Source organism: Equus przewalskii, chromosome 15, assembly GCF_037783145.1.
Source record: "Equus przewalskii isolate Varuska chromosome 15, EquPr2, whole genome shotgun sequence".
NCBI lineage: Eukaryota > Metazoa > Chordata > Mammalia > Perissodactyla > Equidae > Equus > Equus przewalskii.
In genome coordinates this window covers 25,309,079-25,336,948 of record NC_091845.1, presented here as the reverse complement: position 1 = coordinate 25,336,948, position 27,870 = coordinate 25,309,079, and the positions used below count along the sequence as shown (strand labels likewise).

Below are 27,870 nucleotides of genomic sequence, written 5' to 3'. Positions count from 1 at the left end.
GTTCTGGACTGTGTGTGTATGTCCACACAGACACACGCATGCATGCAAACACGAGTGTGGGTGTACATGTGTGCAAGCAAACTTTTTAAGCTAAGATTTGTAGAGGATCTATGATGCATTGCAGCCCAAGGAGTGATGTTGTACCATACTAATCCAGGTATTACAGACTAAAAAGAAATCCAATATAGGAATCTATACTGATTTACAAAAAAATAAAGCCAAGAGCAATATTTCTTGAGCACTGCGTGCGTCGGGCCCCGTGCTGTTTTAAGCACATCTTTTTATTTGGGTACAGAACAACCCACTTTACAGATGTGAAAACTGAGGATTAGAGAGGTTTAGGTATTTTGCCAAGTTCATTCAGCCCCTAAGTGATAGAATTGAACATAAATCCAGACAGCCTCTGCTTTAAAATCTCTAACTGATTATGGCATTGTGTTCCTGCAACTATAAAATACATCTAACAATAACTTTATAAATTATGTGCTAGGCATTTTATACCCATTACTGTACAACATACCACATAGGATTTGCACAGGTTAACTCACAAATTCTGTAAACGTTGGATCCAAGATTCAACCCACAGCTATCTGATCCTATAGTTACTGTTCTTTTACCCCCCTCCTGGTATCCCCAGAATAATGGAGAAGTTCTACTGTCCACCTTCTGCAAAGAGGCAGGGTTAAGAACACGAGCACTGAGTGACACTGACCAGATTCAATCACAGCACAGCCAGGTGGTTGCTGTGGACACTGCACACGTTAATCTCCCCGTGCTTCTGTTTATCTGTCAACTGGGGATTCTTGGTGGCTCTATGTAACTAAGAGCATAACATTTGTAAAGAGCCGAGAACAGTATCAGCCCTGTGCTTAGGCACTCCATATAGCCCACTGTTGTGGTTATACTGCCCATATTCATTCTATAATAGAGCTACAATCACATATGTTCTATCCCACATCCAAACCACCACAAGACCACCTCAGGGCACAGCCTGGGGTTGAAATGCACCAGATGCTGTAGAAAAGCGTTGTTATTAGGAGAAAATTAAAGACAACATTCAACTGAGGAGTAACTGGAGTAATTGAGAAACTCCCAAACTCCTATCCAAGAGGTCCTCAAGCAAAGGTCTCTAAGAATGCCCCAACCCAGACCAGAATTCATACAGCCACTGATGTGGATCCGGTTTGCTCTGGAGGAAGAAACTCTGCTCACAGCAGACAGGCATGGTTGCCAAGAGTTGCATTTCCTGTGAGTGGGCAGGGAAGCCATGGAAACTAGAGCCATGGGGTATTTAGGGGCATCCCAGGTGAAATGGAGCTGTCACAGCCTCAGAGCAACCTTTTGCCCAGAGATGAAACATCCAAATAGGGGAGGAGATGGGACAGCTGACAGACAGCAAGCCGAGATGGTCTGGGGAGCCCTACCATCCCTCATTCTGTGTTGGGGACCTCCAGAGCTCGGGGAAGGTGGGAGAAAGACGGCTCTACAACGGGGCTCTGCACAAAAGGGCCTCCTATTTTTCAGTCGCTCTCCATTTTCTCCAGCTGAGCCCAGTTTTACGCAAACAACACTCTTAAAGAAGCTCAAAATACCGGCTACTGGAGAAGTAGGGAGAGAGAGGGGGAAGGCGGGGAGCCAACAGTTCATTAAGTGGCAGCAAGCCAGGGAAGTGGAGACGGCGGGAATGGGAGGCAGCGAGGGGGAAGGGACCCTGATTCGGAACGCACTGGAGGCAAAGCAAAGCATCCTCCAGAAGACCCTAGTCCCTAAAGCAGCGCGAGCCTGGAGAAGACCGGCCGCTCCCGGATCCTTCCACCTGCCCCTACGCGGCAGCCAAGGCTGTCCCCGCGCGCCGGCCTTGCCGCTCAGCTGTGCGGGCGGAGATGCTTGCCCAGAAAACATGGCTGGCTGGAGCATCCGCGATGCGCGCGCGACGCGTGGGACCGTTTCGGTGAGGGATGCAGCCAGCGCCCGCCGGCTGCGAGAGGTCGGAGGTGGGGAACTTGAATACCCGGGCTGGAGGCAAGTGCAGCGCGTTCCAGCTGCTCCCTGGCGCTCCCTTCCTCCCTCCCCTTTTCCCTCCTTTCCTTTTCTCCTCTTTTCGTCTTCCCTGCTTCCCTTCTTCCTCATCTCTGCCCAGCCTCCTTCCTGCCTCCCTGACCCCCGCCTCTCCCCTCCTCCTGCTGTCACATCCAAGCCCAAGGACAAAACCCGCCCGCCCGCGCGCGGTTACCTGCGGTCTCCAAGCGGCCGCGAGGTCCGCCTCGGTCACTGCCGGAGCCCAGGCGCGCACTCAGCCGCCGCCCGCCTCATCCTCGCGCATCTGAGCGGCCCTGGCGGCAGCTGCTCCTTTTATGGGGCCCGCAGGCAGAGGCACTGCCCAGGCGTCCCCAGCCCGCTCACTCGGGCAGCAGCGGCGTCAATGCGCGCTATTCACACTCAGGGACCGCTGCTGGGTCCCCTGGGAGTGCGCGGTCTCCCGCCCACCCCTATGCACATGGCCTGGGGTTGGGGTGGGAGTATGGGGAGATAAACATGGCTTTCAGGGCACCCAGCGCGGGAGGGGGGGTTGTCACATGGTCCCAGCTCAGGGTAGCCAGGGAAATATGGGCCCACTATGAGTTGCTACAATGTTGGAAATGGATGTGGAGATGCGGGCCAAACAGGAGAGTCAGATTTACTTTAAAATACAGCAGGAGTAAAGCTGAACCTTCCATCACCATTACCATCATCATCAGCATTATTTTACTTATAATAATTATTCAATAGCACCTGCCATTTTGCTTAGTGATTACTATAAGCCAAAAATATTCTGTACTGATGCAGATCATGTTTAAAGCACTGTGCCGGTATTCCAGTCCACCACCCCCATTTTGGTTAACACAAATCCAATTCTATCTCCAATCTTCTGGAAACCTATATTGGCTCCAACCCATAGAATAAAAGCTAACCACCTTAGTTTAGCATTCAAGGTCCCTTAAAAATCTATCCTGGCTCTACTCTCCAACCCCAAAGCTGATGCATCTCACCCTCATGCAACCCTAGGAAGGGTAACTACTTGTTTTCCCTTTGAAAGATGAGAAAGATGAGACTCAGAGAGGTTAAGTAACTGCTAAAAGTCACTCAGCTAAGAAGTGCTTGGAGCAATGTCCCAAGTCAGTCCAAGTTTAAAGTCCTGGATCTTGGTCTCCCCCTGCTACTGCCTTTTGTAAACTTTTAAGGCCAAGAGGGCATGCCTTTTGAATTCTGGAAGATATTTCACCTCTTCTTTAGCAAGAATAAAACCTAAAAAAACTGGACTCCCTGGGCCAAGAAAAAATAAAAGTCCCAGAGAGCCCCCTTTGAACCTGTCACCTCAGACCAGCTCTTTCTTTGATTCATGTAGGATTTTAGCTATAATATCAGGTGGACCTTGGCAATAGTGAGTGGGGCATTCATGGGAAATAATCCATTTGACTCCATTGCGATTGGCCCCTAGCATGCTCACATCACTACCCAGGACAGCAAATCATATCCTGAGGAGGAAGCCAAAAATCAATTATTTGATATACTTTACATACTGTTAAAATGATTTTTCCATGTGAATTATGGAAGCAGAGGACGATAAAATCCACACTGCGGGTCTGAAGCAGGCCTCCCCTCAAGGGTGTAGAGATGTATTAGCCAAAAGAGCTGCCCAGGTGTCTTTTTTAGCAGCCACATGGGAAAGATTTGGCAAGAGGAGTTCCCCCAAGCAAAGCTGCTATCATTTCCCTATGTGGAGCTCATCAGAGGACTAGATAAGCCTGATTCTGATAAGACGCAGAAAAGGTGTGTCTAAGTTAGGAACTCCAAGAAGAAGTGGGCGGGGGCGGTGGTGAATGACTCATGTTGAAGGGAAAGTGATTTTCAATTTTGAATAATTATATTAGGTCATTCATTGTGCGGAATGGAGCGTGTGTAGTACGAGCAGCGTTCCTGCTCAGAGGGTTCTCAAAGTCTGAGTGTGAGGAGACAGAAAGCCTGTAATCAGAAGCCTGAAGCACCCAGCTCTCCATGAAGAGGACTGGAGTAGAGCCTGCCCCAGGTAACAGGGCTCTGAGTGTGCGGGTGCCTGAGTCCCCATTTCCCAACATCACCATCCAATTACCATGGTTACCATCTAACGCCGAGTCTTCTAAGCTTCAAGGGAGTGGGAAAAGAGGAATTAAAAGCAAAGGGAAACAAAAAAGCCACTTTACAGGACCCTAAAAAATGTGACTTAAAGAGATATTTGAACCCACATCCAAAAGAAGCTTGTGTCTCACGTGGGGGTGGGAGACTGGCTTTTCCTTTGAAGCAGCCAGAAAAATTCCTGACCACTCTCAGATTCTGAGCTACACCACCTCTCCTTTCATTTGTGCTTGTGGTAGATTTTCTTAGAAGCACTCTCAGTGTTGCCGGGAAATGCCACTGGGAACAGGAAAATGAGGACTTTGAGGGTGACGTCACCATCCTTTTGTCTATCTCCACTCATATATATGAAAATGGGCTTCTTTTGAACCAATCTAGCCTTTTTTGGGACTAGATCCTCTGAATGAATTACTTTGGGAAGGGCCTGTGAAAACTGAAATTTGCATTTGCCTGTAGGGGGTAGTTTGGCAAATCTAACAATTCTGTAGCCACTCCTGAACATTCAACTTATCTCAAGCAGATGCATGTGTGTGATCCTTGGTAAGGATTATGAGATGAATTCCCAGGTTTTACGTAATATGCTGACCAATTCATGTCTCCTGCTATGAAAATTTCTTAGGGAGAGAAACTGTATCCTAATACAACTTGGGGTTTTTGCTCATCTGTCCGGTGCAATAATACATCTCAGGAAGGTTTGGTCCCCACCTCAAACATAAATAGCAGTTCTTGATACTCGATTGAAGGAGAAAAGAGAAAAGAAGACACCTTCATTGTATTTCACTTGATTGCATTACCACCATTCTATCTCAAACAGTAATAGTGGTTGTTGTTCTGCCTCCCCCCACCCCCCAGCTCCTCCAAATGGATGGAAAATGAAGTCTCATTTAATCTATCAGCTGTGCATGGTATAACAATATTAATTCATACGTTTTGGAGTTTGAGTAGCTAGAGGCAGTTTCGACATCAAATTCAACTGGCCACACAGAACTTATTTTCTCTGTGGTAGGTATGAGTCTTGTCCTGCATTTTGGTGGTTGGTGTTTATTTTTTTTTGTTTTCTTTTTTTTTTTTTAAAGATTGGCACCTGGGCTAACAACTGTTGCCAGTCTTTTTTTTTTTTTTTTTCTGCTTTATCTCCCCAACGCCCCTGTACACAGTTGTATATCTTAGTTGCATGTCCTTCTAGTTGTGGGATGTGGGACACCGCCTCAACGTGGGCTGACGAGTGGTGCCATGTCCACGCCCAAGATCCGAACCCTGGGCAGCCGCAGCGGAGCGTGCAATCTTAACCACTTGGCCATGGAGCCGGCCAGTGTTTATTTTTTTTAAGTGCAAACATCATGGCCCTAACATCAAACAGAATTAATTCAATTTGGCTTTGAAATTTTTTTCTTAAAATATAACATCCTTTTCCCTTTATTCATTCAACATATTTGTGGAGTGCTTCCTATGTGTTGCATTGTTCTGGGCCCTCGAGATGCAACAGTGGACAGACAAAAGGCCCTGGCCTTCATGGGATTATACACCTGTGCTGACCAGAATCCTAACACCAGGACTGCAGTTGTACCCAGAGCTAACTCACAATTATTAACCTTAATCATGGGGTAAGATAACAGGAAATTCCAATGAATAAATAAGCCTAGAAAAGATTTCCTTGGTTGTAGGATATGCTATGTATTCTTTCTCTCGACTTTCTAATTGGTTTTTAATATGCATGAGGCTACAAACTGACAGAGATGATCTAATTTAGACCTTGGAATCTGGAGTCTACCTGTCCTGGGAGGACATCCCCAGTCCACACTCGCTCTGTAACCTTGAGCAAGTTACTCCAGTCTGCTAATTCTCAGTTTCTTCATTTGTACTTTTTAATGGGGATAATAAGAATACTTTCCTCAAGGCAGTATTGTAAAATTAAATGAGATAATATAGGAAAATCATTTGGCCTAGATCAGTGTTTTTCAACCTTTTTTCATTATCCCTCCCACCCGTGAGCTTTTTTGGGTTTTCTCCCCCAATCCATCCCCCTCAATGAATTATTTTTTGAGAAATAAGAAAAGTCTTTATTAATTAATTTAAAATAACAATAGTAAACCCATTGCATGATAACATAAAGAACATATTTTTATGAAAAATAACTATATTCTCCAAAACAAAACATTTATTGAGAAGCATGGCATTGCTTTACATTTTTTGCAAATGTCTGGCAAAGAAACTTTTATACTCTGTTATATTAAAATCCATTGGTCTGTCTTGCACTTTGAATGGATCTATTATCCTGCATGTTTGTTTAGGTACTGCAGACATATCTATACTTACTCATAAAAAGAGTAAAATTTCCTCCCCCCACCATCCCCGCCCCAAGAACCAATGTTTGCCCCCTTAGGGATGACATCACTCCCCACTGAGCAGGCAAGGCCTAAGGTCTGGCACATAGTGCTTGCTAAATCCTAGAAAATATAATTGTAATAAGAAAAATAAAATAAATATAAGACCTGATGCCCCCAGACTAGGGAAGGATGCAAAGTCTGGTGAAAAGATGACAAGAAGCACATCAGCCCTGACACCCAAGAAGCCAAAGCCAGAATCCAGTGGCACAGGAGGCAGCACGTGGTGGGGGGGTGGGGGTGGGGGTTGTTGAGACTGAATCAAGACTACCTTCTTGCTGATGAGAAAAAAGGCAAGACCCAGAGCAGCCGGGCAGCTGGACAAGCAGCGATTACAACTCTTAACCAGTCAGCTAAGGCCACCCATCACTTGCATGTGCAAAGAAGGACTAAGACAACACCAAAGTGCTCCAGGATAGATACCTTTGCACACAGTTCTCCTTGCCTGAAAAATCCTCTTTAGATCTTTCTCTCCATCCATGTCCTACCCCTCCATCAAGTCCACCACAAGTCCCACTTCCTTCATAAAGTCTTTTCCAGCACAAAGTCTTATCCAGCCTTCAGTCATCAGACAAACCTAAATTGAAGGACATGCTACAAAATAACTGACCACAGCTCTTCCTCAAAAATGTCAAAGTCCTAAAAGACAAGGAAAGACTGAGGAACTCTCTCAGACTGGGGGAGACATGACAACTAAACGCAATGCGGGATGCTAGACTGGATCCTGAAACAGAAAAACGACATTAGTGGAAAAAAATGGTGAAATCCAAATAGTCCTTCGTTTAGTTAATAGTATTGTGCCAATGTTAATTTCCTGGTTTTGATCACTGTACCATGGTTATGTAAGATGTTAATATAAGGAGAAGCTGGGTGGAGAATATATGGGAACTCTCCATACCCTTTTTGCAACTTTTCTCCAAGTCTAAATTATTTTGAAATAAAAAGTTAAAAAAATAAACCCACACGGTAATTTGCTCACTCATTCTTGCAATAAGTGTGTCATGAAGGCTTATCCTATGGCTAGGTCCTTCCAGAAGCTTAGGAATCAGCAATGAACCAAACAGATGAAAATCCCTAACATACAGATATCATTATATTCTAGAGATTTTGCTCCTCGTCAGAATAGCTATGGGGAAATACCTACGGGCCTTGTCTACTAGTGCCATGCCTCATTTCATATGCTGTTGTCATGTCCCCATAGCAGGAGTGTAAGTTGCTCATGGGCAGAGTATGGCTGATGTTCTCTGCCTTTCATTCAAGGGAATGGATGGGAGGGGAGAGCTCTTAAGTCCATTGCCTGGCATGTAACACATGCTTAGAATAGTGTTTGGTTCTAGAGTAAATCTTTGATGAGTGAAAAGAGGTGCCATTTAAGAAAATATGAAAGCCCTTGACACAGAGCCCAGCACAAAATCGGTGTTCAATTAACATATTTCTTGCCTAGAATACAAGAATGATCAGTTGTTGGTCCCCTTAAACTCTCAAATGCTAAATTTTATGACGTCACACTGAATTCTTTGACAAGTAAGAGTGTATGTGTGTTTGTGTGTGTGTTAGAGAGAGAAAGATTGTATGAGAGAGAGTTTAGTGAATTCTTTTTGGAGATAGTGAGAAAGTGAAACAGAGACCTGAACTAATACATCCTGATGGATCCTAACACTTTAAAAAATAAATTAAGCTGAGACTTAAAAGATTTCAATAACTTGCTTTAAAAGACAAGGATAAGCAAAAGGGAAACACCAAGAGTCCTCTGTCCTAGTTTGCCAGACTTTAACTACTCACACATAAATTAAAACAAAACCGGTCAGATGGCTCTAAAAATGCAGTGTGCTTTTGTGAATCATTTTTCTTGGCAAAGACCTCCCTGCTCATCCCATACCTGAACCACCTGACATATTTACTCACTACCTGCAATGATATCTCTAAGTTCAGAGTCCGTTCTGTCATGTATTCCATATACCTGGTCCTCTTCCAGAGTTCACTCTATTAGTGAATGTTACTTCCATCCATCCCATTCTAGAAGCCAGAATGTCAGCAATCATCCTGAATAACCCCTTCCCTGCAGCTCTAAGTTCTGAAAAATGTTCCTCCTAAACGTATTTCACATCCATCCACTACTATATCTACTGCCAATATTCTCATCCACCATGATCTTTAGCCTGGAGAACTCTACAGCATCCAAACTGGCTTCCCTACCTATAATCCATTCTGCTCACAGCAGGCAGAGAGTTTTTAAAAAAGAGTAAATCTGATTATGTCATTCACCAGCTTAAGTCTCCAAAGAACAAAATCCTTAATGTGACCTGAAAGGACATGTATGGTCTGGTTCCTGCCAAGCTCTTCAGCATCATCTCTCAGCACATGAGTCTAGCTCTTTTTGCTCTATCCACACTGGCCTTCATTCACTGTTTGAAAACATATCATTCTCTGACCACCCAGGACAGGTCTCTACCAAATCACCCCCATGCCACCAACTCATCCTTTGTATCTCAGATTGAAAAGCACCTTCTCAGAAAAGCCCTCCAACAACCCCCACACTCAGTGAGTTGGTGGCCTCCAAGATGACCATTAATGATGCCCACTTCCTGGTATTCAGACTCTTGTGTATTCGCCACCCACAGTGCACCAGTGTGACCAAGAGAATGTAGAAGTGATGGTATATGTCACTTTCAAGGTTAGGTTATAAGACATAACCACTTCTATCTTGGTCATGTGTACACTCTCTGCTCCCTTTTGGACTATTTGCTCTAGGGAAAGCCAGCTGTCATGTGAGCAGGCCAGAACTGAAGCCGCCTGCCCAGAGCCATGTAAGCAATCTTCAAAGTACACTCTTCAGCCTCAGTCAACCTTTAGGATGACTGGAGCCCCAACCAACAGCTTGGCTGCATCCTCATCAGAATCCTTGAACCAGGACCACCCAGTTATACCACTCCTAGATTCCTAACCCTCAGAAACTGTGTGAGATTACATGTTTCTGGTTTTAAATTGCTAAGTTAGAGGGTAATTTCCCTTTTTTTTCTCCCCAAATCCCCTTAGTATATAGTTGTATATTTTTTTTAGTTGTGGGTCCCTCTAGATGTGGCATGTGGGACGCCGCCTCAGCGTGGCCTGATGACCTGTGCCATGTCGGTGCCCAGGATCCAAACTGGCGAAACCCTGGGCTGCCTAAATGGAGCACGTGAACTTAACCACTCGGCCACGGGGCCTTAGGGGGTAATTTCTTATACAGCAATAGATAATGAATACAGTTGGTTAAACGTTACTGTCATACCCTCTCCAAAGAACCTACCTTATTCCTCTCCTTTCTTCTGCATATCCTATTTAGTAATTATATATTTATTGAAGTAAATTGATCAATGTCAGTCTCCTCATCAGTTTTGTCTGTCCATCTCACCATGGTATTTCCAGAACTTTGAACCAGGCACAAAGTGGACCCTCAAAGACAAGAGGTGATTTAAATTTTCATAGACTAACACCTAAAAGGCTTTGTTCAATAACGTAATCACCTTGCTAAATTTGTTTTTGGCAGGAAGTCACCATACGTAATATGAGCCATAAAATTAGTCAGTAATTAATGAGATGGTCATGTAGACAAGTCCCCCAACCACAGCCTCATTCACCATTAATGTCACTCTGCAGCATGCCTTCAACAGGGAACACCTGGTGCCAAACCCAAGAGTCTATTAATAACAATAAAATAGCATCTGATCCAGGTCACCAGATTGTAGTCTCTCTCCTGTCACTGTCTTGCAGATCTATGGAAGTCCAGGACACTAATAGGCTTTCTCACCCTTGAAGGATAATTATCATTGTTCTCCACATTAAATATAATGTCATCCTAAGAACTAGAGGTGGATGCTGTCAAAGCCCAACCAGGAAACCAAGTGCCCCTGTTTGTGTCTAATAGTTTCTATTTTGAATTGGTTGATTTTCATTCTTCACAGTTGACAACCATTTTGTTGGCCTCCCCTCTGTAACATTAAGACTGTTGGTCACAAGTGGAATCATTTTCTAAGTAAAATACAGTCTTAGTACCACGAAGAGATTTGACAGACCCTCAACACACAATGTTATTCAAAGCTGGTCAACAGATTTTATTTTCCCCGTGCATCATTCCCTCTGAGCCACTTCTCCAAATTCAATTCTTGTGGTTAGAGAAAGCCCACCTTTCACTTTCAAGAAACAAAGGAGCAAAGGGTTGGCCATCACTTCCAATGGGTTGACTGTAGAAGCAAGTGTTGTCGAGCCTTGCTTGAATATACATTTTCAATGGGAATGCGTGCTTAAAAGAAAATCAGATTTAGGACCCCATCCTGATATATTCAGTCAGAATTTCCAGAGGAGCCTAAGAATCTGCATTTTAAACCTGTAACTCGAGCAATGGACTACATTATCAGACATAAAAGCTCATATGTGACCTAAAATCACTTCCACTACAATGGGCTATGAGCTTACATATGCACATATTTGCTCTAATACAAATGATAGAAAACTGAGGAGAACGATGAACATTCCAAAGCAAAAAACTTTAGGAAATTCATTCTCACATACTACTACGCTGCTAGATTAGGCTTCTCACAAAGCAGCGGAAAGGATGAAATTATACACACCCCGCACACTCGATAGCTCAAATCCTTTTCAGAATAGGTGGGACTAAAAAATAAAGTCATGTAACAATAAAAATAATAATACTCATCTTGGAGTTCACTTTCCTCAGTGAACTCACAAATAAGGAACCAACTTTAATATCTCCTTAAGACTATCTCCTTCAGAAGGGGAGCATTTGAGGGAAATTACCAGAAGATTTTTTTATGCCACTTATTACTATAAAAAATAAATCGTGTTCCAAAGCAGAGGACTGAATAATCTTTACACTTTTCTTAGCCCTTCTTTCTTATTCTATCAGGGGTCATAAAGAAGCAGCTGTTTTTTACCCCACCCCAACTTCCAACATACTTTGAACAATGCTTTCTGAAAATCTGAGGAACACTTCCATGTGATCGGCTGATTCTACAATGTTTTCAGTTTCCAAAATGTAAATTATCTACGTGAAAATATTTGTCTACATTGTGCTTTACATTTTTAAATTGACTTTTACTTTAATTTTTTTTCCTTTGCTCTCTGTTGAAATATCTCTAATATTCCTGTGGTGCTTGCTTAGTGTATGCCAGGTGCCACACTATGTGATTAATTGGTTCTTTTACTCTACCCCAAACCCTCACAAAGAAAGGAGTTTTCCCTTTTTCTACATCAGAAAATAGAGGCTCAAAGAGTTTAGAAAACACGTCTAAGTTCACATGGCCCAATGGTGATGAACAAGAATTTAAAACAAATTTGAATGATCTAGCAATCCCATTTCTGGGTATATATCCAAAAGAAATGAAATGAATATCCCAAAGAGACATCTTCACTTCCATGTTTATTGCAGCATTATTCACAATAGCCAAAATATGCACGCGCGCACACACACACACCATACACACACAATGGAATATTATTCAGCCATAAAAAGGAAGGAAATTCTGCCATTTGCAACATGGATGAAACTGGAGAACTTTATGCTAAATGAAATAAGCCAAACACAAAAAGACAAAAAGTATATGATCTCATCTATATGTGGAATCTAAAAAAGTCAAGCTCATAGAAGCAGAGAGGAGAACAGTGGTTGCCAGGGGCTGAGGGGTGGGCAAAATGAGGAGATGTTGGTCAAAGGGTACAAACTTTCGGTTATAAAATGAGTAAGTTCTGGGGATCTAATGTACAGCATGGTGACTATACTTAATAAAACTGTATTGTATACTTGAAATTTGGTAAGAGAGTAGGTCTTTTTTAAATATTGTCACCACACACACACAAAGGTAACTATGTGAGGTGATGGCTGTGTTAATTAACTTGATTGTGGTCATCATTTCAAAATGTATATGTATATTAAATCATCACATGGTACACCTTAAATACATACAATTTTTATTTGTCAAATATACCTCAGTAAAGCTGGAAAAAAGTAAAAATAAAACAAATCTGACTTCAAAGCTTTTTTGGCAAAATACAAAACTCCATATATATAGAATAAAAATCGTTAATATCTTCCCATTGTAGCATTAAAAATACTGGTTTAAGACAAATATATAGGGATTCTCTGGCACATGTCAGTGTTGACTTTTTTTACTTCAGAGAAAGGGACACATTATTGCCACTACATCAGTCTCAAATTACAAGTGTCCATTAGGATGGTGCAAGGAAAAATGTACTCCTATCACCTATTCTATCCTTTAATAAGGAGAGACTAGAACTGCTAGAGCAAATTCTAAAGACAGCTTTGGAGGCTAAAGAAGCCAGTCACCTGCAATTAATTTAATAGGATTAGAGGAAAAGTGAATTGTTTCCTATCCCCCATGTTACCAGATATGGAAAGATGGACACATAAAAGAAACAGCACTGCGAAGGAAAAAGCAAAGACACCAAGTGAAACCCATGTGCTACAAAGCCACAGTGATGAGTTGTGCCCACGCAGGAGAGTTTCCTGCTGTGGTACCCACTAAAGACAGGAGAGCCACGTGGCAAATCTTCAAACCCTTGCTAAGTCTGGGATGAAGACCGCTCGCTGATTAATCCAGGTGGGAAGTGCTAAAATTGCTGATCTGAGCATCAAAGAAGGTGATCCATGAAGATAAATTTTTGCATCAGTACAAATGAAGCCCACTTTTTGAAAATGCTCAAGCCAGTACATCTGCCTCCAGGAATTCTTATCAACACAACACAACCAGAATGGCAGATATGTAAAGAAAAGATAAAAACAAGCTGTTCAAGGCACTGTCAAGCTGTCAAGTGTTAGAGCTAGTGCTTTCCCTATTTTTTTTAACGGACTCTGTACCTGAAGGTGTTATGGAGACTTTGTACCTCTAGGTGGAAAAAGCTTTTACGGATCTTCAAACACTGCTACGAAAACTTGGAATATATAACAATGATATTTTTTTCTATCAACAGCTTTTCCCTCTGTGGCAGAGCTTTGAGTTATGGAGAACAGATCATGTTACTGAAGTATTTTGAGAGCTTTTTTTCCCTTCCATACTGGTATTTGCTCCCTCATCCTCAGCACTAGGGTACCCAGTGAGAGTATCTATGGCCGAGACAAATGAAAAATAAAGACACTAGCCAGACTAAGGTGGAGGATACTAGCAAAGGTTTAAGCCTTAAGGAACTGTCCATAAACTAAGAAGAATTCAAAAAATTCTACTTTACATATTTTTACAAAGGAAAAAACTACCACACAGAAAAAAATCTAAACTCAAGAGGCAAAATTCAAGGATGTGCTTGGTTTGAGGTCAAAGGACCCTGAGATGCTCAAGAACAAGCTCTGGGGGGTCCATTAACCCCCTGAAATCATAGGTGAATTTTAGGAATATGCCCTCATGGGCAGTGTTTATTCAAGAGGGTTGATTGATTTTATCCTATTATAAAAGACACCTGACACCCCTCAACATTAAGAATTAAGTTCTGGTTTCCTCTAGAAAAGACCCAGAATCTTAGGATATTCAAACTGACAGGGCCTTTACACATAATGTATATCAATTCTCTCATTCTACACATGAGAAAACTGCGACACATAAATGTGATGTTTACTACCTTCACTTAAAAAAGATTAAAATATGAGTTACTCACTTTTTAAATCAAGCCACTGCTATACAAAACTTTAGTAATACATTTAGACAGACTCAGTTAAAACACCCCTGAGCAGATATACCCACCTCAACTGTAACAAGCAATTCGTGTGTATTTAACATATTTTCTAGAAAATAAAACTGTAAAGCATACCATGTTTAACCAAATCTAAGGTAACAATTCTAATTTATGAATCAATAAGGCAGAAAAAATACTGCCAAGCGAATGACAACATGCCCTTGATAGCAGAATGCATTTCAATTTCTGAAATGTTAAAAAACTACGCATCTTAGATTTGATGAAATATGATATTGCAAAAAAGTAATGCCTTGATTTATGGCTCGTGAAAGAATCGAATGTGGTAAACTTCCTTTCGTAATAATTAATAGGTAAGAAAGAACCTATGCAACATTTCATACAGTAAAAGTCCTCTTTCCAACACGTTTGAGAACAGCGTACAATGAGTTAATCAAAAGAGCTGCACAAAAGAAGAAATTATATAAAATCATTCGTGCATACTTAAAGTATCTTATTTGAACACACAGTGTTCATTCTTTCACCCATCTTTTAAAGTAGACTGAGAACTTTTTTGAACCTCTGTTCCCTGTTTAGGATTCTAGAGGGTCTTTCTTGATATAAACTATACTTCTAATTTAGAGTCTATAATTTCCAACATGGGTTCATTTGAAATGAAGTGATAATGTAAAGACACTTGCAAAGCAATGCGAATGCTTTAGAATTTTTTATGACTTCTCTTTCTAGTTTACAGTCCTTCCTACACCTAATGTAACAACAATTTTTAAGCAACCAACCTTTATCAAGTCTTCCTAAAGAATTCAAATAAGTTTTCAAGGAAACAGCAGCTCTCTCTTTTTTCTCCTCTTATATTTCATGGGTTTATGTAATATTTAGTTAAATTACATTATTAGTAACAATATAATAGCTATAAGCAGGCTTGGGAGTAAACAACAGACTATTGGAAAGCACGTTAACTCATAGTGGGAAGAGCAGCTTTCGAGGTGGCACCCACTGATTCTTGCCTCCAAGCATTCAAGCTCCTGTGTAGGCCCCCTTCCCACATTAAATAGGGTTGACCTAATATTGCAGAAACGATGGAGTGTGATTTCTGAGGTTAGGTCATAAAAGACATTACAACTTTCAATTGGCTCGCTCTGTCATCTTTCACTCAAGGGAAGCCAGCTGCCCTGTCATAAAGTCACTTAAGCATCGCTACAGAGAAGTCCACATGGCCTCCTGCCAACAACCAGCAGGAACGAACCAGGCATATGAATGAGTCACCTTGGAAGTAGATCATCCCCGAGTCAAGCCTTTTGAAGCCCACAGCAACCTGGGCTGACATCTACTGAGATCTCATGAGACGCCCGGGCCTAGAACCACCCAGCTAGGGCCACTTTAAGATTCCTGATCCACAGAAACCATATGAGGTAACTCATTGTTTTAAACCACTAAGTTTGGGGATAGTTTGTCACATGGAAGTGATAACTAATACAGAAGCCTACTAGCCAATGTGGGCAGTCAGCAAGCTGAGGGCATCTTTCAGAATGGAGAACAAGTTGGTTAAGTGGAGGTTTGTTAAGAGAGGTTCTCTGGATTTCTGCACTACTGAAGGCTACCAAATATCCCTTTACATGTGAGGCTGTTGTCTCCTTTCCTAATTCCCCAGTGAGGTACTAAACCAAAGATGACTAATAAGTTAAGGGAGTATGATAATGGCACCAGTAAGCAACAGGGTTGGGCTAAAGAAAAGTGAGCCCTGTACACAAATGCAAGTTGGAAGGAAGTGGGTATGGGAAAAATCACACCTACCCTGTACTTGCAGCCTTCGTGACGGCAAACCAGGGCCCACAGCCAGACATGCCACCTTAACACCTACAAGTGGCTTCCAGCCAAGAACCTCAATCCCATCTGCTTTCCTCTCTTGTACCGCATCACACCCCAAAGGTCTACAACAGGGAGCGATCAGCCCTTGGAATAGTCAGGCTCGAAGGAGTGGGTCTCTGAAGCCCATATACAAATCCGCTTCATAACAAAACAAAATCAGGGGCAGAATTAACAAGGAAAAAGTGATCCAGAAAATACCTACATTTCAAAACATCCAATCCAGTCTATCTTCGTAAGGAAAGAAAATCAATTAGCAGAAACTATTGACATTTTATTGAAATCCCCTTTTTATGAAATACAAAAGTAGGCTAAGGTATTTTATAAGCATGTGTTAGGTGAAGCAGGCTTTTAAGACCTCAAAATTCACAGAAGGGCAAGGGTGAGTTCTGAATGGCAAAAACAGAAATAGATGCCATGGTTCTCACGTGTCCTGAATATACTTTATTTCTTATACTTACAAAGGCAATATTATCACTACAATTCCACAGATAAGGAAAGAGGTCATCAAGATGAAGAATTTAACCAAAATCACATAGTCAGCCTGACTTCAGTGCACCTATTTTTTCTGCTAGACATCACGAAGGGGCAGCCAATGCATAGATGCATCTCTACTTGACCTTTCTCCCTTTGGCACTGGTCAAAGCAGAGGCATTGGAGCTGCTCTCTCTAGGATGGTGGTGGATGCCCTCTATCTGCCAACTTCACCAGGTGAAAGGAGGGTAGAGAGGTTGCAGGGAGAACTGAAGAGGAAAATCAGAGCTGAACTCCAGCTCAAAATGAGGAGCCTAATTTTGGTAAAAACACAGATAATTCGCCCTTTAGTTTCTTGGCCTCTGGAACTGAAATCACTCAGCCAGCACAGAAGGTAGAATCAAGAATTGAATTCAAAACTCAGCCCTGCCTCTTATAAGCTGTGTGATGTTAGGTAAGTCAGATGAGACCAACATCATCAGGTTGTCATAAAGATTAAATGAGAATGTATATAAAGTAGTTGTAAACAGCAAGCACCCATTACACAGATGGTACTGATCACTAATATTATTGGTGCTTACATGCATAAGTTTTATAATCATTCCAACCTGGATATGAACTCAGACTCAGCCACTTACTAGCTGGGTAATCTTGGGCGAAGTACTCCACTTCCCTAAGACTCAATGTTTTCATCAGTAAAATGGGGTTAACAATAGTGCCATCTCATTGGGTTGTTATAAGGAGTTGTTATAAATTCAAGACAAATATTGCTAACAACTAATGGTTACTGAATGCTTACTTATATCAGACCATTATGCCAAGCCTTTATATTCATATTCTTTATCACGGTGATAAGCCTTCATAGTCCTTATCTTCTCACCTAATAAGGTAGATACTAGTGGCACTCGGGAAGTACTTAATAAATGCAGCTTCCAGCAACAGCACACATGATAAGTAAACACTCCTCCAAGTGGAGGCTGGGCTCCGGGTGAATAAAATGTTGGCCTTTGATGGACAAATGGACAGCACAGCTCCTGCATTTACCCTTTTCCATTCCTTCCCTCCGATCAAAACCTCCTTCCTGACTAGGTCATTAAAAACCAATTGGAATAAAGTGCAGGGCTGGCAAGTAACCTCATGAATTCTGGACCAGCTCCCCTGCCTTACACAAGGCTACAAAAATAGGTAACAAATCTTTTAAGAAAAAAAAAGGCAGAACAAATCTATTTTAAAAATTCCTTCCTTCCTTTTACATCACAATGTGCTTCACAACGGCCCTGATTTCAATATTTCCACTGCCATATTCTGCCCCTGCTTCTGGCCTCCTTCCACATCGAATTCTGATTTTTCTTGTTCGCTGAATAGATCTAACCAAGGCAAAGAGACAATTAGATGGCATAAAAATGAATGAATTTTTTTTTAAAAATCCCTTATAAATAACTGTCTACAGAAATCTTGAAATAACTGTGGATAAGAATTGTCATCCAATTTACAATACTAACAACATGAAGACCAAAATTTAAAAAATTGTGGGCCATGCAATGGCTATTCCAGAGTCCCCTGGGAAATTTAAAACAGTCACAGCCTCGCCTCATGTTCAATAGCAACTTAAAGATTTATTTGCTTAACATTTTGATGGCCTAACAGTATTTCTAACCTTCAGCTGAGGTCTTTAGCAGAGGGAATACTTGTCAAAACTGCTCTTAGATGCCCTCACTAATGTTTTATCATCATTAAATGCCTGTGAGAGAATAAGTTTACCAGTCCCTCACTGCCAATCAACTCATCAATGGCAGAAACATAGCATGTTTCCAAAGGCTTCAGACCAAGTGGGACAACTTAAAAACAGAGATGAGCCAGCAGGGAAGTACTGGTTCCCCAGAGCACGTAAAAACGATAGACCTTCAGTCAAGGCCAGCGCAAGTGCCAAGATATTGTGGAGATTGTCTAGTTCTTCCTAAACCTGGATAGGCACCAACACAAGCCCACATGCACCTGTGCATACATGCAGACACATACACACATGTGCGTGCACAGCAATTCATTAACAGGTTAAACACATCTCTAGTGACAAATGAGCAAGAAAAAAGCGTGCAAGATGTAAGACACCTTTTTCTCTTTTTTCTTATTATCAGATGCTGTGACCCATATCACATGCAGGCTACCTGGTAGTAGAAAATAAACATTTTTATTAATGGCCTATCATATCATTCCTTGCTGTTAAACCACAATATAGCGTGCCAGTACCAATTAGAAAATATGTAGGAACACTCGTGGACAAAAATTATTTCACAAGACTAGAAGTAGTTTAAAAAAAAAGCACGCAGTGGCCATTTGCATTCATGATTGTTAGGTCAAAGAGTTTGGGTTGATTTAACATCTCAGATCCTCATCTTCTTTGGCCTGACAATGTGGTTCAGTTTGGGCAAGACTATTCTCATTAAGAAACATTTATGGAACAAGTGGGGCATGCAGCAACTAAGAGAAAGTCTGTCACACAGTGGATTCAGAGGGAGCCCTTGCCAATTATGTGGCAGTTACAGGAACTCGAAGAGAAAAATGTCAGAACATTTTAAGTAGAAAGAAAAATAAAAAGCAATTTTGGTTATTATAGGCACACATGTTACATATCGACATATAGCATCTATATACATACAGAAAAAAGACAGGAGGAATGTAAACCTCAGGTCATTAACAGTGACTAAGTAGTGGGGTTCACAGTGATTTTTATTTCCCCCATTTTGCTGCTCTGTATTTTGTTTCCCCAGTTAACACAAATGATCTCTGCGATAGTTACCTTAACTGCAAACAGCAGCAAAGGCAAAAGTACACACTTCATACTAATAACCTGGGGAAATGTGTTTCCAGAGTTATCCAAGGCTTTGGCTAATGAGACATGTTAACTCAGAGGTCAGTTTTCTCAAGTCAATGTTACTGGGTTTTTGTTGGTTTGTTTTGGAATGTCGATCATATGCTGGTGCTCAAGAGTTTAGGCATTTAGCAAAATCAACCCAAAGTATCAGATAGATAGATTTAATTAGCAGTGCTTCTCTAAAAGCAGGCAAAATGGACAGCACCTCTGAGATGTCAGAAGAGGACCAGGAGGCTTATGACTTTTTTTTTTTTTTTTGAGGAAGATTAACCCTGAGTTAACTGCTGCCAATCCTCCTCTTTTTGCTGAGGAAGATTGGCCCTGAGCTAACATCTGTGCCCATCTTCCTCTACTTTATATTTGGGACGCCTGCCACAGCATGGCTTTGCCAAGTGGTGCCATGTCCGCACCAGGGATCTGAACCGGTGAACCCGGGGCCGCCGAAGTAGAACATGCGTACTTAACCACTGTGCCACCCGGCTGGCCCCAGCTTATGACTTTTGAGGCTTCTAGTACAAACTGTCCAAAAATGGTTATAAAAATTGTGGTTTATCTTTAGACATATTAAGATAAAATATTAAAAAAATACTATATCACAAATTAAAATCTTGCAAATGTATCTACACAGCTATATTTCAACCTTCATTTGGAGATAACACCAAAAGCTAAATTCGAGGCCATTCCTGCTCCCTCCACAGCCACCTTGACTGTGCAAAGTGTGAAAAGGAATGCCCTGCCCCTCTCCAAAGAAGAGAAAATGCCTCTACAGAAGGGCAGCTACTAAAATTAAAAAACTAAAAATTTTAAATGTGCTACTACTAAAAGCATTTGGTGGAAAGGTCTATAATTGTGTCCTTCACCATTTCATCAAATCTAACTGACTAATTAAAGAAGGAGAGGAGGAGGAAGCAGCAAGCACTCTTCATACACTACCGTAACATGTCCCACTGGTATGTTATATTCACGTTTAATTGAGGCTGAACACGACTCTAGCAAATCTCTTTAGCAACTAAACATTTCCTTCAAAGGGATGTCTGGATATAAATCCTGACATCAGCATCCATGTCAACACCAACACAGAAACCTTTAAAAACACCATCCTAAGGAAACCTATTTACCAGGAAAAAGACACAACCAGAGGGACAATTAACGTGAAAGACTACCACAGGGCCAAACATCCACCTAAGACCAACTCTTTATAAATTCTTCACACATCTGGATGAGTGGCAGGCAAGTGTACCTTTCAGTAGCGAAGCAGGAAGTGTTTCACCATCTCATTCCCCCCTCCCCCCGCTCCCCAGTTCAGATCCCAAGCTTTGCAGCAACAAAAATAAAATAATTTTTGACTGGGAAAACATGCGTTTTTTTTTTCCTTTTGGTGGTTCACAGTAGCTTAGAGAAGCCTTGTTATTATATCCAACCAAGCAATCCGGGTGAAGCCATGTTATGGTTTCTTAGGTAAATCCTTAACCATAATCAAGTCAGGGCACAGAATGGAGTCATGTCTGTGAAACGCGGAGTCAGGGAGCCACCGCGCATGAGCAGGGAGCTCTGACTTGATGGCCCGTGCTCCGCTCAGGTTGGGTGATTTGCCAATAGATTTAATTTCTCCAGCAGCGTACTGGATAATAGGGACCGCACAACTCAGGTCTGAAATATATTCATTCATTCTGCTCCTGTTTAGCACCTGCTTTGGGCAAACTCTGTGCAAGGTGCTATATATTGGTTCCCAAGAGAGAAGAACCACTGCCAAGTTTGCATTTGGATTTTAATCACAGTGAGTAAGAAATATAAGTGCAGGATGCCTTGAAAAGTCTCTGATAATGCTCCATCAATTTCACTTGTAGAATGAGCCAAGCCTTTAAGTAGGAGGGCTGTCCAATTAGTGTGAGTTCCAGGGTTACTTTATCCTTGGCGCTTCCAAGCTTTCTAGGACCTATAGCAATGAGTTAACAATATCCATGTGTAATTTTTATTATTCATATAAGGCAACTGACACAAAATGGCAGCCCATGTGCTAAATCCAGCCAGCTGAGAAATTTTTTGTCTGGCTCACACAGTGCTTTCAGTTGTTTTTTAAAATTAGTTGCCAAGCAACCCAAGTGTCCAGGGATGGATGACTGGATAAACAAAATGTGGACTATACATTCAATGGAATATTATTCAGCCTTAAAAAGGAGGAAACTTCTGACACACGCTACCATATGGATGAACTTTGAAGACAATATGCTAAGTGAAATAAGCCTAACACAAAAACACAAATATTGTATGATTCCATTTATATGAGGCACCTTGACAGTAGTCAAATTCATAGAGACAGAACGTAGAATGGTGGTTGCCAAGGGCTGTGGGGAGGGGGAAATTGAGAGTTGTATAATGGGTGGAGAGTTTCAGTTTTGCAAGATGAAAAGAGTTCTAGAGATTCATCTACAATGGTGTGAGTGTATTTCACACTGCTGTACATTCAGTGTGAATGTAATATGACTTAAGTGTATGCTTAATGATTAAGATGGTAAATTTTATGTTACATGTATTTTAACACCATTAAAAATAATTAGTTGCCAATAGTTAGAAATTGGGATAAGTCACAGAAAAAAAATCCAGACTTCTAGCTTGTCTTAAACAAAGGAGATGATCTGGCAACACGGGGCCCGCACTGCTGCCTAGCATGGATGGCTGGAGCAGAGTAACGATGTTCCCTTTATGTGCTCCAGGGCTCCCAAGTCCCTACCATCCCTGCTGTCAATGTGCACTGTATGTTTCATTTATTTATGTCAGGAGTTCCCAATAGGGGCTGTGCAGAGTGCTTGTGTGTATGAATTATGACTCCTACACCCAGTTCTAGCCAGAGCACCTTATCAAAACCCATAAGAGCTGGGTGTGCCCAGAGAAGCACACCACATCTTATCAGAACGAGTATATTAGGGTTGCCTGATTTACGAACTCACAAAGCCTAAAACTACATGGACGGAAGTAAGAGAGCCAGTATGTGCAAGAGCTCTAACTAAGACTGATATATTGGCACTCACTAAAGATGAAAAGCCCTGAGCTCAATGGCACGCACTCACACTGCAGGGATGAATGCAGCCCTCCACTCTCCTAGCACCGGAAGGTCCAGTCTCTGAGCAGAGGTGCTGGACCTTGCTCTGGCCAGAGCCCTCATCTCAGAGTCAATTCAGAGTGATGGCCTCGGTGGCCACTGGCAACACAAAGATCCTTCTCCTTCTCTGTGGTGACTAATGGACCCCTACAGACACCCACCTACAGACAATATCCTGTAGCCTGCTAACCCCCAGCCCCAAGGAATGTGTGTGTGGCATGTATTAATAGGAGGATTTAGCTTAGGAAGATTCATTTTATGTTGGACAAACTTTTGTTGAATTGAATATTTCTATAATAATAGAAGTCACTTGGAAAGGTTACTTCGGAGCAGTTTCCATATTACTTTACATCTAATCACAGGGCGTGAATATAAAGTGGTTTGCAGGTCTTAGACCGTATAGATTTGACAGAAGGGCAATGCCTACCCAGCCCGGCCTTCCTCCTCCAGCAGGAAGCCGTTAGACAAAGTGTGGATATGATTTTTGTTGTCACATGATGAAGGGTGGGCGATACTAACATTTAACATCCTAGGGCAGGGATGTTAAATGATCTCCGATACTTGTGACAGTATCACGCAATGGAACTGTGCTACCCAAATGGTCAATAAGGTCTTCAAATTAAAGAAAGAGAAAATCACGCTGGCACCTGTAGGCCTTTCAACATGTGAGCCAGGATATGGAACTAGTACACCGATGTCAGGATACCAGAGCTCAAGTCCAATGCCAGGCTGCTCATATGAACACCTTGCGTCCACCTGCAAGCCTATAACCCTTCTGAACCTCAGTTTCAACATCTGTAAAATGAGGCTAGTGACCCCCGCCTGCCTTCAAAGTTTTCTGGAGGTTCAGATAAAACATGCACATCACAGAGTTTTTTAACTGTAAAGCAAAGGACACATTTAAAGTTTATTAAAAAAATAAACTGTGGAAATAACCCAAATGTCTATCAATGGAATGGATAAAAAAAAAAGTGATATATTTTTCAGGCCCCCAAAAGGAAAGAAATTCTGACACATGCTGGAAAGGATGAACCTTGAAAACATTATGCTAAGTGGAATAAGCGAGATAGAAAGGACAAGTATTATATAATTTCACTTATATACCTTGAATAGTCAAATTCACAGAGATAGAAAGGAGAAAGGTAGCTACCAGCAGCTGGGGGAAAGAGGGAACATGGAAGTGTTTAATGAGCACATAGTGTCAGTTTGGGAAGATGAAAAAGTTCCATAGATAGATGCTGGTAGTGGCTGCACAACAGTGTGAACGTACTTGCAACTGAATCGTACACTTAAAAATGATTAAAGTGCTAAATTTCATTATGTATATTTAACCACAATCTAAAAAGTTAAAAAAATAAGCTTCCTCATTTACAAAAGTGAATATATATATGTTCATTGTGTAATCAGAAAATGCAGACAAGTAAAAGAAAATATAAATCCTTCCACAACTCAGACACAACCACTCTCATTATTTTGATTGATATCATTCGAGGATTTTTTCTTTTAAGGATCCTTTAAGGTTAAAAATGTTCAAGAAAACCTTATCAGGTGAATGTTGACTCCTATACTATTTTTACTGAAATAGTTGGGACAAGGCAAGGAGGAATTTGCAGCATTAGAAGGAGGGTGAGGGGCAATACACCCTTCTCAACAGCTAGGTGAGCTCTGTTCATTTCTGTAATGCTTCTTAAGGAATACATGTTTAATCAGATCAGATTATAAATACAACAGTGAAAGAAAAACGTTATAAATTGATTAGAAATGAAGAGTTGTACTAAAAAATAAGGAATACCAAACATCAGGAAATATTCTCTATCTGTAAAGCTTCTAAATCAGATCAAACACACTGAAATGTTTACAAATGAAATTATATGATGTCCAGGATGTGCTTCAAAATAATCCGGTGGCGGGGGAGTCCACTGGAACGGAGGCACAGACGAAACGAGATTGGCCAAGAGTTGATCATTGGTATAACTAAGTGATGGGTCTATCTAGATTTTACCATTCTTTCTAGTTTGGGGCGGTAGGGGTGGGGGGGGTGGCAGGACAGAATAAGCAATGCATAGAGACTAAACAACTATTTTTCCCACTACCCCACTCTATTTCTAGCTGTCTAGTTGTTTTAAGTCTCAAAAAACTCAATGGTCCAAGAGAATACGAAAATTTAAAAAAAGCCAGCAAAACCAAATTATCAACTATTGAATAATAAATTCAATGCTGCCATCTGTATCTGTAGAAAAGTGGGTCTAAATGTTTTTAAGAATCAGATGCATTTACTGATTTTGTTACCTTGAAGAGAGCAGGCAGAAAGGTCATCTCTTTTTCCAGAAACCTATAAACCAGTTTGCTCTTTATTGTTTTTCATTAAAATTTTAAACAGGAAATATGTTCCGGCAAATGAAAAACCCAAATGCACCTGCCGACATTAGGGATTAATTGCTTGGAAAATTCCATTATAAAAATTGCAGTGGTTGAAACTAAGGGGCATTTTTTCCTCCTTTACTCAACTGTATGCGAGTTACTTTGTATAACTTTCTATCAAGGCAATACAAATATATAATAGAAATTTTCCCTTAAATTTTGTATTTTGGAAAACATAGATGAAAGTAAGTGTTCTTTAAATGGTTTTTAAAATTATGAATACATATAATGAAGGGATATCACGCAAAGAAAATTGTGTAGTGTTATTTTGAATCGCTAGCTAAAATTTCAGAAGACTTTTTTTTTAAGGTATGCTTCTTATTTTCTTTTCTTTTTTTTTGATGAGGGAGATTGGCCCTGAGCTAACATCTGTTGCCAATCTTCCTCTTTTTTTCTTTTTTCTCCCCAAAGCCGCAGTACATAGTTGTTGGTCATTCTAGTTCTTCTTTGTGGGATGCTGCCACAGCACCACAGCTTAATGAGCAGTGTGTAGGTCCCGGCCCAGGATCCAAACTGGGGGCCCCTGGGCTGCTGAAGCAGAGCATGCAAACTTAACCACTATGCCACGGGACTGGCCCCCAAGAAGACTTTATTAATTAGACCTCTCTACTTAATAAGTTTAATAAATGTACCTTGCAAAAGCACATAATGATTACTAGGATATACCATAGGATTAGGAAAAAAAAAAGCCATAACCAACCAACTTTTTAAAGTAATTCTTAGGGTTCTTTCTTACATATCGTAGGTCAAAGAATACAGCAAAGTGTATTTGGATTTCAAAAGGCATTTGGTAGGGTTTTCTTATTATATCCTTGATAAGGGAGGAGCCATAGGTGACTGGACACCTACATTCAAAGAGTATTGACTGATGGATCAATTTTGAGAGATGTCACCAATCTCCAGAGTTGACTGCCTTCCCATTCAGTGATGTGTGTATATCTTAAACGAAAATACAAATAGCATGCTGATCAAAAATAGCTCTAAGATAGTGCTGATAATTTGATACATAAAAGGAGTATTTAAAATCATTTTGTCAGGGGCCTGCCCTGTGGCACAGCGGGGCGCATGTTCTGCTTCTCGGTGGCCTGGGGCTCGCCAGTTCAGATCCCAGGTGTGGACATGGCACCGCTTGGCATACCATGCTGTGGTAGGCGTCCCACATATAAAGTAGAGGAAGATGGGCATGGATGTTAGCTCAGGGCCAGTCTTCCTCGGCAAAAATAGGAGGATTGGCAGTAGTTAGCTCAGGGCTAATCTTTCTCAATAAAATAAAATAATAAAAATAAATAAATAAATAAATAAAATCATTTTGTCAGTTTAGACAAATGTAGCCAACCTCACAAAAAAGATTAAAAAATAAAAGTCCTATTCTTTGGGTGGGTAAAAAGAAAAAATATAGTACACATGCACGAATGAAAAAGAAACATTGAGGAGAAAAGGAAAGGAAGGAATTATCCTTTAACAGAGAAGTAATGTGAAAAACAAGGAAGGAACTCATCCTATTTAATTTTGACTGACAAGAATGAGGCAGATCAGATTGGTTTATAATACTGATCTCTTAATATGTAGTAGGCACCATTCTCCTTACCTTACAAGTAATATCTCATCAATGCCACTCTACAAAGAGGATACCATCATTATCCCATCTTTATAGATAAGCAAATTAAGACTGAGAGAGGTTAAACAATGGTCCAGGGTCACATGACTTTAAATGAAGAGAGCTGGATCTGCATCCCAGGCTAAGAAAGCAGGTCATGCAAACATCAGAAGCTAAGAACAAGCTAAAGGTGTCAGAGAGAGAGAAGGAAAGCCAATGTGCATGGGATGAAATCAGGGGAAGCTGGACAACCAGCTGGGGAGTTACTGCTGACCACTCCAGTGGAGAAGTGAAGACTACAAGGCCACGAACATAACCACTCCTTCAGAGTGGTTAAGCAGAGGCAAGGAACACCTGTCAAACATGGAGACAGGGCTTAGGCATTGAATGTAAAGTTGAACCTGGAGTTCTTTGATCCTATAAATAGTAGCAGCATTAGTAGTAGTAGAGGAGAGGAGCACTTACTGAAAATGCTCTATATGCTCGTTTCTTTACATTATTCTTTATCCTTATAAAAATATTGTTCATTAGGTCTTATGTCCATTTTAAACACAGAGAAATCAAAGGCCCATAGCAAGTCGGTCAACAGGACCAGGATTCAAGGTCAAATCTGTCTAGTTAGAAAAACCCATGACTACTGCACTACTTTCCCTCCAAAAGGGGCAACCAGACGATAGGAACATTTGTTTTGATCAGCAGTTTCAGGAAGGATGAAACTCTGGCCAAAACCAGACTGTTTTTCTCCAACTTACACAGTTCCCAGAGGTTTAGCCTATCCATGAATTTCAATTTAGGCTTGCACATTTTTTCACAATTAAAAACAAAGCCACACATGTTACAGATACAAGAAGGAAAAGTTAACTGTCCTATCCCATCCTCCAATCACATGCCCAAAATAACTAATGTTAACATCCTGGTGGTATGTTCACTCCTTTCATACGAAACTATATAAACATAGCCAAAGGGTTTGTTTCTTCTCATCAGAGCTGAACTGTACATATTGCACAATATCTCACATGAAAATTGATATAAAAACTCTAAATAAAATATTAACAAATCAAATCCAACAATAAATAAAAAGGATAATAAATCATGACCAAGTAGAGTTTATCCCAGTAAGACAAGATTGGTTTAACATGAGAAAAATCTATCAATATAATTTGCCATAATTAATAAACTTAAAAAGAAATACCATATGATCCTCTCAATAGACACACAAAAAGCATTTGACAAATTCCAACATCAATTTCTGATTAAAACAACTCTCAGCAAACTATAAACAGTATGGAACTTCTTCAACCTGATAAAG

At 41.0% G+C, this 27,870-nt stretch overlaps 1 protein-coding gene across 50 annotated transcripts in view; it reads right to left on the bottom strand.

The window, feature by feature from the left end:
* MAGI1 (membrane associated guanylate kinase, WW and PDZ domain containing 1) overlaps window positions 1–27,870 on the bottom strand; it is a 597,869-nt gene that overhangs the window by 160,158 nt on the left and 409,841 nt on the right. For 7 of the 50 annotated variants that reach the window (XM_070576903.1, XM_070576904.1, XM_070576914.1 and 4 more), the window contains exon 1: window positions 2,234–2,499. The exons of the other annotated variants lie outside the window; for them this stretch is intronic. The gene's annotated coding sequence lies outside the window, so the exon portion shown is untranslated. Of the gene's footprint in view, window positions 1–2,233; window positions 2,500–27,870 lie in introns of those variants that run through there. 50 annotated transcript variants of the gene reach the window in all.